This window comes from Cynocephalus volans, chromosome 9 (genome assembly GCF_027409185.1).
Source record: "Cynocephalus volans isolate mCynVol1 chromosome 9, mCynVol1.pri, whole genome shotgun sequence".
Taxonomy (NCBI): Eukaryota; Metazoa; Chordata; class Mammalia; order Dermoptera; family Cynocephalidae; genus Cynocephalus; species Cynocephalus volans.
In genome coordinates this window covers 92,786,588-92,800,346 of record NC_084468.1, presented here as the reverse complement: position 1 = coordinate 92,800,346, position 13,759 = coordinate 92,786,588, and positions in this window count along the sequence as shown.

Here is a 13,759-nt window from a genome sequence, read left to right as displayed (position 1 = left end):
TAGATGATCACCATATATATATATATATATATATATATATATATATATATATATATATATATATATGCAGTCTGGTTCCGTACATCCACAATCTTAATCCATATGCTATTTTATACTCCATAAAGTTTGATACTAGTTTTCCATTTTCCACTTTGATATATTTTTAAATGACCCTGAAGTCATGAGGACAACATTTGAGCATTCCCTAGAATATTTATATCTAAACTTAGGCCCCAAATGCTCTGATGCCCAGGGGTGTATTGATCCAAACCTTCCAGAATTGGTCATAGGAGTAAGGACTCTGGTAGATAGGGGAAAAAAAAGAAGGAAGAAAGAAGGTCCAGGTACTATTATCAGACACCATTGTAGGAAACCAAGGATATATTTTCCCTAGGATGATGCTATAGAAAATGGGTGGTGGAAATGAAAGGAGAGAGTGAGTTGACATTTGAAAATTGGAGATGACTGAATTGCACAACAAAGAGGAAGATAGATTTTCGTGATGGTGTAAAGATTATGCTGTTTGAGCTAGAAGAGTGTTCACTGCAAGAAGATCCTTTATACTGGTGACTTTTAAAATAAAGGGAGAGAAAGCTTAGCTCCCACTCCCAGCACTGGAAGCCAAAGCCATATTTTTTAGCCTCTGCCAAAAAACACCCAAATATGTCAGATCTAGGGATCCTGAGTCACTTAAACCTGCTGTGGAAAGACAGATTCACATCCAGGGACTTGTGTTAAGAGAAGTGTTCAGTTTCTTTAAACTTTGTCTAGGAAAGGATGACTGTTATTTTGTTTCACTGGAATTCTTATCTTAGCAATTCCAGCTCACATTTCCAGACTGGTTTTGGAAGTTTTTCTGTGTATATTCAAAAGTCCAAAAAGGGCATGGTGTTCTCTGTTTTTCACCAAGTTATATCTTCCCTAATCCCAATATACTGTTGAGATTCAAAGTGTTCCCAGTTAATATGAGCAAAATCACACAATTATGTCTTAAATATTTTAAACATAATTTATTCAGGAATATATAGCTTTTAAGTTTCATCAATTTTATTTTGTGCACTTTTTGAACAAATTTTTTTCTGTCTGACTATTTTTCTTCCTTGCCAGATTTACCACAATTATTAATAATAATTTACAAGCATGTGGCACTGTGTTTAGAATTCAAACTTGTTCCCAAGCTTTAGACTTCATATTATCCTTTCAATATAATTATGAGGTATGTTGAGGGTCCCCAAGACCACCTCTAGATTTGGTAATTTGCTAGAAGGGCTCATGAAATTCAGCATATAGTCATATTCATGATTATGCTTTATTATAGCAAAGAGAGACAAAGCAAAATCAGCAAAGGGAAAAGGCATATGGGGTGTAGTCTGGGGGAAACTAAGAGTGAGCTTTCTGAGTCCTCTCCCAATAGAACCACAAAGAATATGCTTAATTCCCCCAGCAACAAGATGTGACAAGTGGGAAATGTCTACCAGGAAAGCTTATTAGAGACTCTGTGCCAAGGTTTTTATTTGGGCTAGACATGTAGGTATTCTTTGATAGGCACATACACAAATTCCAGACTCATAGAAGGAAATCATAAACTCAGCATAAACCATATTGTTTATACAAGCATTTGTGGCACAGTGAGCCACTCATGAGGACATACTGGGAATTCTCCTGAAATCCAAGGTCCCAGATGACAGCCAAGTGCCAACCTTGTATGCACACTTTTCTAAAGATATTAGTCAGACTTGCTATGTTAACTATTTTCAACATGTCTTAATAGCTTGATTTTCCATAGGTAGAAATAGCTTAAAGAAGTCAAATTATTTTCTCATAAGCATGAGTTTATGGTTGGAACAAATTCCAGTCATTCTAGCTCCTTATCAGTAGATTACACAGCAATTCAGAAAAGCATCTCATATCTGAGTAATTAATACTGATTTTTATAAATTAAAGTGACTAATAATAATTAAGACTGATTTTTATAAATTAAAGTGACTAACAATCAAGGACATATTTATAGCTTTTTATCCATCATGTATAAACTGGAAATTATAATACTCCCTAGATTAGCCCTTTCCTTTACAACTTTCAGCAGTGATGGAAAAGTTCTACCATCTAAGCTGTCCAGTACCATAGCCTCTAGCAACATGTGACTATTGAGCACTTGAAATGTAGCTAGTGTAATTAAAGAAATAACTTCTTAATTTTGTTTAATTTTAATTAATTTTAATTTCAATAGCCACATGTGACTAGTAGCTACATATTGGAAGCACAGCCCCAGATAATTTAAGTACATTGAAATTCTCAGGTTGAGTAGCCCCGGGAACACTAGAACTACCTTCTAATTTCCTGAAAGTCAAACCAATACAACAATATGGTCCCACATATGTCTTGATTGCTTGTGGTCTTAATCCAAATTTACTAGGTTTACCCAGAGTAAAGAATACTCCAACACCACCAAGACTAATACATGTTTAAGGGCTCATTTAAAAAATAACCTAGTGTCTGGAGGTTGGCCATGGTTCATCTGCACAAACTGATTGATAGCTCTCAGTAAAAGTTACAGCCTACCATAGTGTAAGGCCAGGCATAGACTGGCACAAAATCAGACAGTGAAACGCAATGTGTAAATATCAGTTCACATATCTTAGAGTTACTGATAATTACTGCTGGAATTAGAAGGGAGAAAAAACAAGAGCGATAATTATCCCCCCAAAAATGTATCTAATGAAATGGATAATGTATTTCAACTTACTCCAAATATTATGTTTGGCAAACATGCCTTCACAATATTAGAGTCCCAAAAATGCAGGAGAAAACAAATTTTGTTTATGTGCAATACATAGTAAAAGATGATAATGTATCAAGTAAGCAAGGTCATTTTTGAAATATAAGTCAAAGATATATTTTTGTGTTCCAGAGAGCGTGTAAAAGTCACAAATTTTTTTTATCAAGTTAGAAACTAAAAACAAATGAGTGCCATCTTGTGGTGTATCTACCCTTCATGATATTGTAAATTGCCTCTACCTTCCAAAAATGACTTCCTTATCCCCCCTAGAAATGCTTCTGACCTCAACTCAGGTACTCTCTCAGATTTGGTTTCTGGTTCTATTTCAGAATGTAGAAGAAAAAAATAAAAATAAAATGGAAGAAATGGTAGTAGAAGGAAAGGCCCGAGATTATTCTCCTGAAGACAGGTGAACACCAGAGTAAGAAAAGGTTTCTATGGAAAATAAAATATTCGTAGTAAGAAAAAGGACTTTCAAAATTCATAAAGTGAATTTGGCAGCCTAAGGAGAAAATAAGGTAAAATCTACATAATGCAAAATCTTTTTAAGGGAGTAAAAGGAAAAAGTACACAAACTAATGCTCACCCTACTGATGCTAACGTCGCCGATAACTGCAGGAGGGAGCAAGAATAAAAAGGAATAACATTGCTAAATATATTTTACTCTACCTATTTTTTAAATGTTACAAAACAATATTACTAATACAAAGAGTTTTTTCCTACTTATAAATACATAAAATATTATAGTATAGAAAGTGGCATTCAAAACTGGTATGCTTGATTGCAGTGGGAATAAAACAGGAGTTGCCCACAGACATATCACAATAGCACATGGTTTCTTTAAACAGGTTTATTTAGAAGGTTTATATGCATCATGAACATAAAGAGATTTGAGTTTTATGATCTTCTAAACTTTTATGGGTAAAGAACCCCTTTTTTTTTTCCTTTGGAATAGAGGATATCCAAGAACTAGTGTTCAACAAGAAACATTTTGGGAAACATTGCTCTTATTCAGTGGTTCCAAGTCATTTTCATCGAAGAAGCCTTTCAGAATCCTTTCTTATTTGCTCTGTCTGTACACATTATCACAGAAGGAAAGTAGACATTATCCAAGAAAGCTATTGTATCTCTTAATGAAAACTTGCCTTCCTAACCATGAGTTGGGCATCACTTAATGTTGTCAACATGCCAGTGACTTCTTTTAAAACTTATAATTGTAGCCGTGGAATAATAATTCAATTCATAGCCATTAGGAGTGCTGACAAAGTCTTTTGCTCAAGTGATTCACAAAATCATGGAATACAGCAACAATTGTTGATAAAATGACGATTGGTAACATAAGTACACTATGTCAAGATGTCTTGGTGGACACATAATGAGTGGCAGAGGCTGGGTAGTTATTCGCCAAATAATTTCACTTTTCTCCTAGTCACAAAACTAAGACATACTTTCCAGTCTCCTTTGCCTTTAGATATATTATCTGAGTAATTTCTAATCAATTAAATGTCGACAAAATAATATACATAACTTCCAGGCTTGGCCCATAGAAACCTCCCACGTGAACATACACTCTCTTTTCCACAATTCACCAACAGAAGATGACACCCAGAAAGACCTTGGAAGCCATGGGGTAAAATGAGTCTTCCTCAGCCTGGGCCCCTGGATGTTTGCTCCCTTTAATTCTGTGTAGAGCAGAAGCTACCCTCTACTACCACCTCCTCTGATTGGACTTTACATGGACAAGAAAGAAATAATTGTATTAAGTAACCGACATTTCAGGTTTGTTATTTAAAGCATCTAGTATGGTTGTTTGGTCAAAACCAAAGAGTGGCCTTGTTAAATTTGGTTGAATTTATTTTAAATATTACAACAGTGCCTTGATTTCTTCTTTTTCATGATGCTTCATATATCTGGTTTTTTATTCTCCTTATATTTGGAGAGGTGGTGAGAAAAAAGCAATACGTGTGGAAGGAGAATCCCTGACCTTTAATCTCAGCTATTTGCTAGCCATGTGATTTTCAATATGCCACGTTCAATTAACTATCTGTCTCTGAATCATCTTTCACTCTTTGACTCCCTTTTTAAAAACACAATGAGCCTTCCCCCATGCACAAACACCTCAACCCCACACACAACCCTAATATACCCATCATAGCCCTTTGCCTCTTTATCCCAGGCTTATCTCCTTACTATGCTTTTCTCTAGTGCAACTTCCTAGTGCTGAATTGTGGTGACAAGGATCCACCATGTAATTATGGTTGTTCCCTTTATCTTAGTCCTTCAAATTACTGGTTGATATAAAACTCCTCTATGGCCCTGAACTACTTTGGCTGGCTTTATGTCTGGCTCAGCCATACCCAGGACAGGCTCAGGTCTCCTCAGCTAAGGTTTAACTATGCTCCTAGCACCGTTAGAACATAATGTTAAGAGGTGACAGCAGAACTCAAGCCCAAGTCTTTGAATACCAAGATAGACCATATCCTGGGCCATAAAACAAACCATAAAAAAGTTAAAAGAATTTAAGTCATACAGAATGTGTCCTTTGTCTATAAAGGAATCAGGATAGAAATCAAAAACTGAAGGTCAACAGAAAAATCTCCAAACATGGAAATTAAGCAACACACATCTAAATAATTTGTGGGTCAAAGAGAAAGTGCCAAAGGATAATTTTTTAAATGTATAGCACTGGATAAAAGTGAAAATACAGCATACCAAAGTATGTGGGATGCAACTAAGGCAGTACTGGGGGGGATATTTATGGCATAAATACTTGCACTATAAAAAGTAGAGGTCACAAGTCAACAATGTAAGTTCCTACCTCAAAAATACTAGAAAAGAAAGAGCACAACAAAGCTGAAACAAGAAAATGAAAATAAATATTAAAAGTAAGAACAGAAATAAAAGAAATAAAAAACAGGTACAACAATAGAGATAGTTAATGAAACAAAGTACTGGTTCTTTTTTTAAAAAATCAGGAAAATTGGTAAACCTTTAGAAAGACTGGCAAAATAAAAAAAAAGATACAAATTGCCAATATTAAAAATTAAATGGTTATAGCAGATACACAAATAAGAAAGAAAGGAATCAAAGCCTAGGACTACAGAAAACCACCGAACAACAAAAGAGGAAGAAAGGAACAAAGTATCCACAAAAAAACATTAACAATTAACAAAATGGCATAAGTTCTTACTTATCAATAATAACCTAAAACATAAATAGAGTAAATTCTCCAGTTAAAAGATACAAAGTGACTGGGTGGAAAAAAACAAGACCCAACTATATGCTGCTAACCTGTCCATATTACCCAAAGCTATCCACAGATTCAATGCAATCCTCATCAAAATACCAATGAAATTCTTCACAAAGATGGGAAAAACAATTCTACAATTCATATGGAACCACGGAAGACTCCAAATAGCCAAAGCAATATTGAGCAAAAAGAACAAAGCTAGAACAAAAAGAACAAAACATCACACTACCTGTCTTCAAAATATACTACAAAGCTATAGAACAAAAATAGCATGATACTGGCATAAAAACAGACACATGGACCAGTGAAACAGAACAGAGAGCCCAGAAATAAATCCACACACCTACAGCCAACCAATATTTTTACAAAGGTGCCAAGAACAGACATCAGGGGAAGGAGAGTCTCTTCAATAAATGATTCTGGGGAAATTGGATATTCGCATTTTGAAGAATGAGACTAGACCACTGCTTCTCAATATCAACAAAAATCAACTCAAAATGGATTAAAGACTTAAATGTAAGACTTGAATATATGAAACTACTAGAAAAAAACATAGGGGAAACACTTCATGACAATGGACTGGTTAAGAATTTTTAGATAAGACCTCAAAAGCACAGACAACAAAAGCAAAAATAGACAAATGGCATCACATCAAATTGAAAAGCTTTTGCATAGCAAAGAAAACAATCTACAAAGTAAAGAGACAACCAACGGAATGGGAGAATATATTTGCAAACTGTTCATCAGCAAGGGATTAATATCCAGAATATACAAGGAGCTCAAACAACTTAACAAAATCCCAATAGCACTTTTTGAAGAAATAGAAAAATACATTCTAAGTTCCTATGTGCACAATCCTCACAAGCTAATCACCTATAAAAGGATCCACCTTTCAAATACCATAATTGGATTTCTCACCCTCTTAACACTGTTACAATGGGAGTCAAGCTTCTAATACATGAACTTTGGGGGGACAAATTTAGCCCTTAGCAGTATGAATCTCAAGGGAACCAAACAGCCAAACAATTTTTAAAAATAAGAACAAAGTTGTAGAACTTACACTTCCTGATTTCAAAACATACTACAAAGCTACAGTAATCAAAACGGTGTGAAATTGGCATAAAGACAAACCCATAGACTGGTGGAATAGAACAGAGGGCTCAGAAATAAATTTTTATCAAATAAAAATTACTTATTGTCAAATGATTTTCACCAAAGTGCCAAGACCACTCAATTGGGAAAGGATAGTCTCTCCAACAAATAGTGTAGGAAAACTAGCAGAAGAATGAAGTCAGACTCTTACCTTACACCATATACAAAAGCTAAATTTTTGCAACCTTCCCTGGCCCCCACCCTTTTCCAGGCAGAGCTAGGTAGACATTCCTTCCTCTTTTTCTCTCTGTGCTTTTGTATATGGTAGCTTTGTTGTTTAAAAAAATAAATAAATGATAGATAGATAGGTGATAGATAATAAATAGATAATGATGATGAGATAGATAGATAAATGATAGGTAGATATTCTAATGGACTTTTTTTCTTGCTCATGTTTTTATTCCCATTTCAAAAATGATTTAGTGAATGAATACATGAATTCAAGACGCAATTTAGAACCAAAGAATCAAAGATGAGTGAAATTTTATTCATAAAAGTTTTTCCATATCTGCCTCTAAATATAACAATTGCTCTTGCAACCGCTGTTACTGCTTCCATCACAAATCAGATTAGTTTCAGTGGATCTCAAGGCTAATGTTCTAAAATGCATTACATGGAACAAGCAGATGGGTGAACACAACTGAATGAACAAACTGAATGAATATCCCTTCCCCGCCCCATCCTGTGACAAAAACCATACTGTTGTACCTCCTCCTTTGCTTATATTTCCTTTCCACATACCTTAAAATAATTGGACCATAGCATGAATTAATCACTTTCCAAATTTCCTGTCCTTAAAAATAAAAAGTATGGTTTTAATTATAAAGAACAAAAGAGAAAAGAAAAAAATTTGTCATTCTTTCAAAAGTTGAATATGACATGAAAATTCCTTATGATCAAATTCTATAAGCAGAAAAATTATTCCTTCAGGGCTTGCATTCTGCATGCTCTAAATCAGGTTGGAATTAATGGCTGCTATTGTTTCTTAACCCTATGGAATTTTTTTTTAATGAAGTGCTATTAGACCCTTACCAGCAAGATACTAGGTGGGGCTTTCTAAAATTAACACTCTTGTTAATAAAATAGAATTATAAAGAAGATTCAACTTAGAGTTTTATTTATTTAAATATCTACTAAGATGTATAAAGAACATTTTTCCCTGTGTTAAAGTTCAAATGTACCAGCATTTTTTCTTGAAGTGTGACAGAGAACATATCAATGTCAATGGAGTCAGAGAAATCTGATTACAAACCCCAAACCTACCCCAAATTCCAAATGTATAAATCCCAAATCTACCACTAATTATCTGTTGACCACTAGGTCATTTATTTGATCTATCTGAGCCTCTATTTCTTCACCAATAAAATGTACCCAATAGATTTCATAGTATTATTATGAAAACTAAATGTCATAATATGCATAAGTATGTGGCACAGTGTCTAGCACAATACATGCATATTAAATTTTATTAAATTTTACTAAAACTCATGTATTAAGAATTAAATTTCCCAATAAGAAAATGATTAACAGAAATAAACTCAGTCAACAGCTGAAACAGGGATAAATGATATTATTTGCCATTTTTCTTGTCTTATTTTGAAATGAATTGTCTGAAATAGTGCCAAGCAGTCAATACTAATTTTTTTATTACCACTCTTTAAAAAATTACTCACAGAATATTTTAATTTACATGCCAAGAGGAAAGAACTAACTGACTTTTCAAAGTGATTGTCTAGCTTTTAACCCATATTTTGAAAGCCTGTCCAGTTTGAATTTTATTTATTTTGTTTTATGGCAGAAAAAAAAGCATTAATAAAATCAGTAATAACTTTTTTTGAGCCAAAAATTACTGTCTTTTTCCTTCTTATATTACAGCAGAAGTTTATTAACTTTTCAGGCCCTTGAATATAATCTGTGTTTCACGAATACTGACCTCAAAATAATCTGCTTCAGTATATACCTTAATATCAACTTATAATGATAAATCAGGAGAGAAAAAGAGAGAGAGAGAGCCCTAGCGAAATTTTATAAATTTCTTGACCTTATTTTGGCAATTTAAAAAGAAAACTTCGGGGATTTGAAGCTATTATTCCAGGGAATTTACATGTGCTCAAGCTGATACTTGAGCTTCTGAGCCATTCCCTCCAGCAGTTAAATATGTTCGTAAAACCTTGCCTGTTTCATGCCAAGACAGCTTTAAAAAATAAATAAACAAAAAGAAATAGGATTTTAATTAAATGAGAGAATATTTACTATTCATTTTTAAGAAAGTTAGAGAAATGTTTTGAAATTATTTTGAAAAACAACTATGTGCCAGATTATTTTTTACAAAGAATGCTATATCTTCCTTCTGTCAGAGAAGTTATAATTTTCTTCAGGGTAAGTGGAAGCATGGCTACTTAAATTGTTGGACCGATGGAGCTCATTAATTAAGGTCCCACTTCTACAACATGAAATTTGTATTTGTTTTTCATCAGTAATATTGCCTCTCCTTACATACTTTTGTAGTTACAGCAAGAGTAAAATATGCAAAAGACCAGATTTCTGTCACTACCCTCTAATAGGTTCTATTAGAAACGCACTGTCATTTTGCATGTGCTTAACAGATCTGAAACCCAGGAGAGTAGAGGGCACATAACAGGAAACACATATGCACACAAATCCTTCAAAATATGTTTACAACCCCATTATCACTCTACTATCCTTATTGCAACTCTTTTCTAACTCTGCCTTCAGTCCAAATCCCAGTGTAGTTATAGATTTAACTGAATGTCAGACTTTGATCCAAAACCAAATAAGGCCATCTTGGCTCTTAACTAGTTATTCTAGTTATATGTACGCCCATGAAATGCTGGTGTTTTACCAGCTAAGTAGATCCAAATGTTTCAGAAATTACAGACTTTTTTTCATTTCACAGGGGTAAGGGGAGCACTGCTAACAAAAAGAATTGCCTTGATGTTTAGGTTTCCTTAGATGCTTTTTAATATACATTTGGAGGCTACTATTTATCTACTATGATATTTTCACCACATTGGTGTCTCTTTAGTAATTCTTAGAACAAGCTATATTTTCTTTTATGTTCCCTTGTCCGTGCACACACTATTCCTTTTGCCTAAATGTCCTCTTCTCCTTCCTTCTCCTGTTCTAGCACGATCCTTTCCATCCTTCAAGTGACAGAATAGATGATTTTTAATCCCAGCCTCCTTTTCTGACCATGCCCTTCAGTACCTCAAATTTGGTTTAGCTAACTGTCTCAGGTGCTTTCACTAGACCAGGTGCAGGTATCTATTGTAGGGCAATCCTTCAGTAATGTCACTACCTGCTATCTATTGCTTTCAATAAGTGACAAGCTCCAAGGAAGATACTGAGGTGTGATGTCGTCAAGAGCTATTTATATAATATATCCATTCATCAGTGTGACCTAATGGTCATTTAAGAGATGTTTATTGAGTGACATGAATGAATGCTAACAGATGGCAAAACAAATGAAGAAATTGCAGACCAATCTTTTTAAAAAGTTAGAAAGAATTGATCATGTTAGTTTAACAGCTTTTCTGCCTCTTAGATGCCTGTGATTGTGATTTTTATATTGCATACAAATGGTATAATTATTTTCTCCCAGAAAAAAATGGCTCCAAATTTAATTTAAAACACAATTTCTTGGAATTCAACCACATTAACGAATGTGGAAAAACACTACCCCATCCATTTTTTTTTAATTTTGCCTCCACTATCAACTCTGTCCTGGACACACTACTATCTGACTCCAGCTACTTCTATAACCTTCAAATATATACGACCTGACAGAAACGATGAGATACTTTTAACCACAGAACTCTTACTTCTCGTAAGTAGCCTTATTCTTATTCTTATTTTCAGCCTCAATTGCAAAGTCTTTAGAAAGAACGGGCTTCCTAGGGTAAACTAAATATTGGGGTCATAATCGTCGTCATAGATGAGTATTAAGCCATCTTACATATCAGTATTATGATCATATCACCATATGATCACCATCAAAGATGAGCTTATGCCAACTTTTCTCTATTCCTCTAAGAAAGAAATTTCAAATAGCTTTCCACATATTGAGGTTCCTTGCAGTAATACACCTTTAATAAAGGTAGCAGTATGTGTTATTGCTGTTTATGTCTTTGGGGAAGAATTTATTTAAAATACGGGGTTTGGTTTGTTTGTTTGTTTGTTTGTTTTTGTGAACAACTGGTAATTGTGGTAATTAACATGGCAGTGGGGTGACTAGCAGGGAAGTAGTGGTGGTCATGGTATTTGTGGTTGTTTTTAATGGTGGTGGCAGTGGTAGTGGTGCTCTTCCTGTGCACTATTTTAGAGACTCAGTAAAAGACTAAGAATGGTGACTTTTAAACAATGCTTCTCCATGAGTATCCAAGAGAAACTAAATAATGAATGATACTAAGAAAAAATCTTCTATTTATGCTTAGGGAATATGGTATTCAGAAACGTGCCTCAGGTCCTTTAGAATCATTTCTTTCTGAATGCCATGTGGCATTTGCCCCTCTCTCCTAACCCTCATGCGTTCATTCACCCCTTGTGTTATTTATGTATAAAACAAACCAAAGGCCATTTCCTCTGAGAAATCTCCCTGACACCACGCCTACCATAGTCTCCAGGGCTTTCCACTCACAAGCATTTGATCACAGTTGTTAACTATTTACTTACCTATCTCTCCAGTAAATAAAAAAGATCCTTAAAGACAAGTAAAAACTATGCCTTTTCATCTTTGAATTCCCAGCATCTACCACATGTATGAAATAAATGTTTGTTGAATACCTGCATGAAAGAATGAATCTCCCTAAAAGATGATGGGCTTCTTTGAGGGAAAGGATCATGTCTTTTTCATCTTTGTGGTTTACTCTGTCCATCTCCCAATGCTTTTTACAAAGTGGGTGCTTAGTAATAATCACAGGAAAAGAGAGTCAAAGACAGCTTTAGTGTTTATTTGATCCACAAAACAACACTAAAATGAGATACAAATACTCCAATGTCCCTTCCTTTCCTGAGATTCAATGGCATTATGATGATGGTGAGGTATAATTTATAGAAGAGAAGGAATACTGACATCCAAACAGGTCTTATTTTAGTCACACATTATTTCAGGAGCAGAGCCCAGGCCTTGTCACTCACTTTCTAGTGCTCCCCTCACAAAAGCATATTGGCTAGCTTATATCTCACTGCTTTCTCTTCTTATGGGTCTTTTTTTTTTTTTAATGCAGTATTAAGCACTTAATAGAACAATCCTCCTACAGTAAGACATAGAATTAGTAGCAGTCAAACTATTTCTTTTTTTAGGAACTACCTCCTGTCCAGTTAAAGCAGAGGCAGTTACCTTGGAAAATAACACCTGCAAAGATATAGAAAGAAATGATTTGGTCCAGATGGTAACATTTGGAAGTTGCCAACAGATTCACATGGTCAGAGCTTTAGGCCAAATCAATTCCGTCACACCTTTGCTTGGAGATGGGCTGAAAACAAAAACACGGTCAATTCCCAGGGCCGTTATCATTTCTTTGATATAGATTCTCACCCATTTGAGACATAGCAGTGGGACCAGAGATCAAAACAACTGGTCTTTATTATCCCTTGCTTGTTCCCTCTGACACTGCTTGCTGAAAGAAAAGGAGGTGAATGATTTCCAACTTGGGTTCAGCTCTCTTGAGAACCCTGTGGTTTCATGAGTCTGAAAACAGTACAATCATTCCCAACATTACTTTGTCCAATAGTTTTCATAGGATCCCTTACTCCCAACAATGCTCTAAAAGCCATTCCTTCCAGGACAGCCAGCTCAACCAGCAGCCAAGAGTCAACCTTGATAAATACGGTTTTAATAAGTGCTAGAAAATCAGGAAATTGCAGGCTCTTGGCTTTTGTGGTTTCTTTCATACCAAGTTCCCTACAGAGAGCTGAAGAAGAGCCAGTAATGTGTCATTCTTTCCATCAGAATTCTGCAAAAAGTCAGTGTTGAAGAGACAGTTTCCTGTCAGGTACTACTGTATATCAAGTGTATACACCTCTTAAAGAAAAAGATGAAATTAAATTGAAAACAAAGAGAAGAGTCTGTAGTAACAATGGCAGAGGATAAGGTTTATAAACCGGCCCAGGAGTACTCCAAATCTACCATAAGGGAAACATCTGACAGAGAAAAATATGTGCTGGCAATTTTTTTGATTGTAATTTCAATGAAAAATTGAAACCATACTTCCATGGAATTAGGCTTCCCTCATTCACCAGGAGGAGGTTCCTGTTAACAAATATGGACCATGTTAGCATCCCCTACACTTCTACTTTCAGGCTGTTTGCCCATAACATAAGTATACATTGTGAGCTTTGGATACCTCAAGATGGAGGTTTGGAAACCTCCTCAATGTGGCCAGATGTAGTAAGGTTGGTTTTTAATACATTGAGGACTAAAGTGGTTGCAATGATGGCAAAAAGTGGACATATGCCTTGCAAATGCAATAGTAGTTAGGGGAATAAATAAGTCCAAAAGATTTCCGCTCCTGAGAGATAATAAGACTCTCTGGATGATATGCAAAATAGTTTGTCCA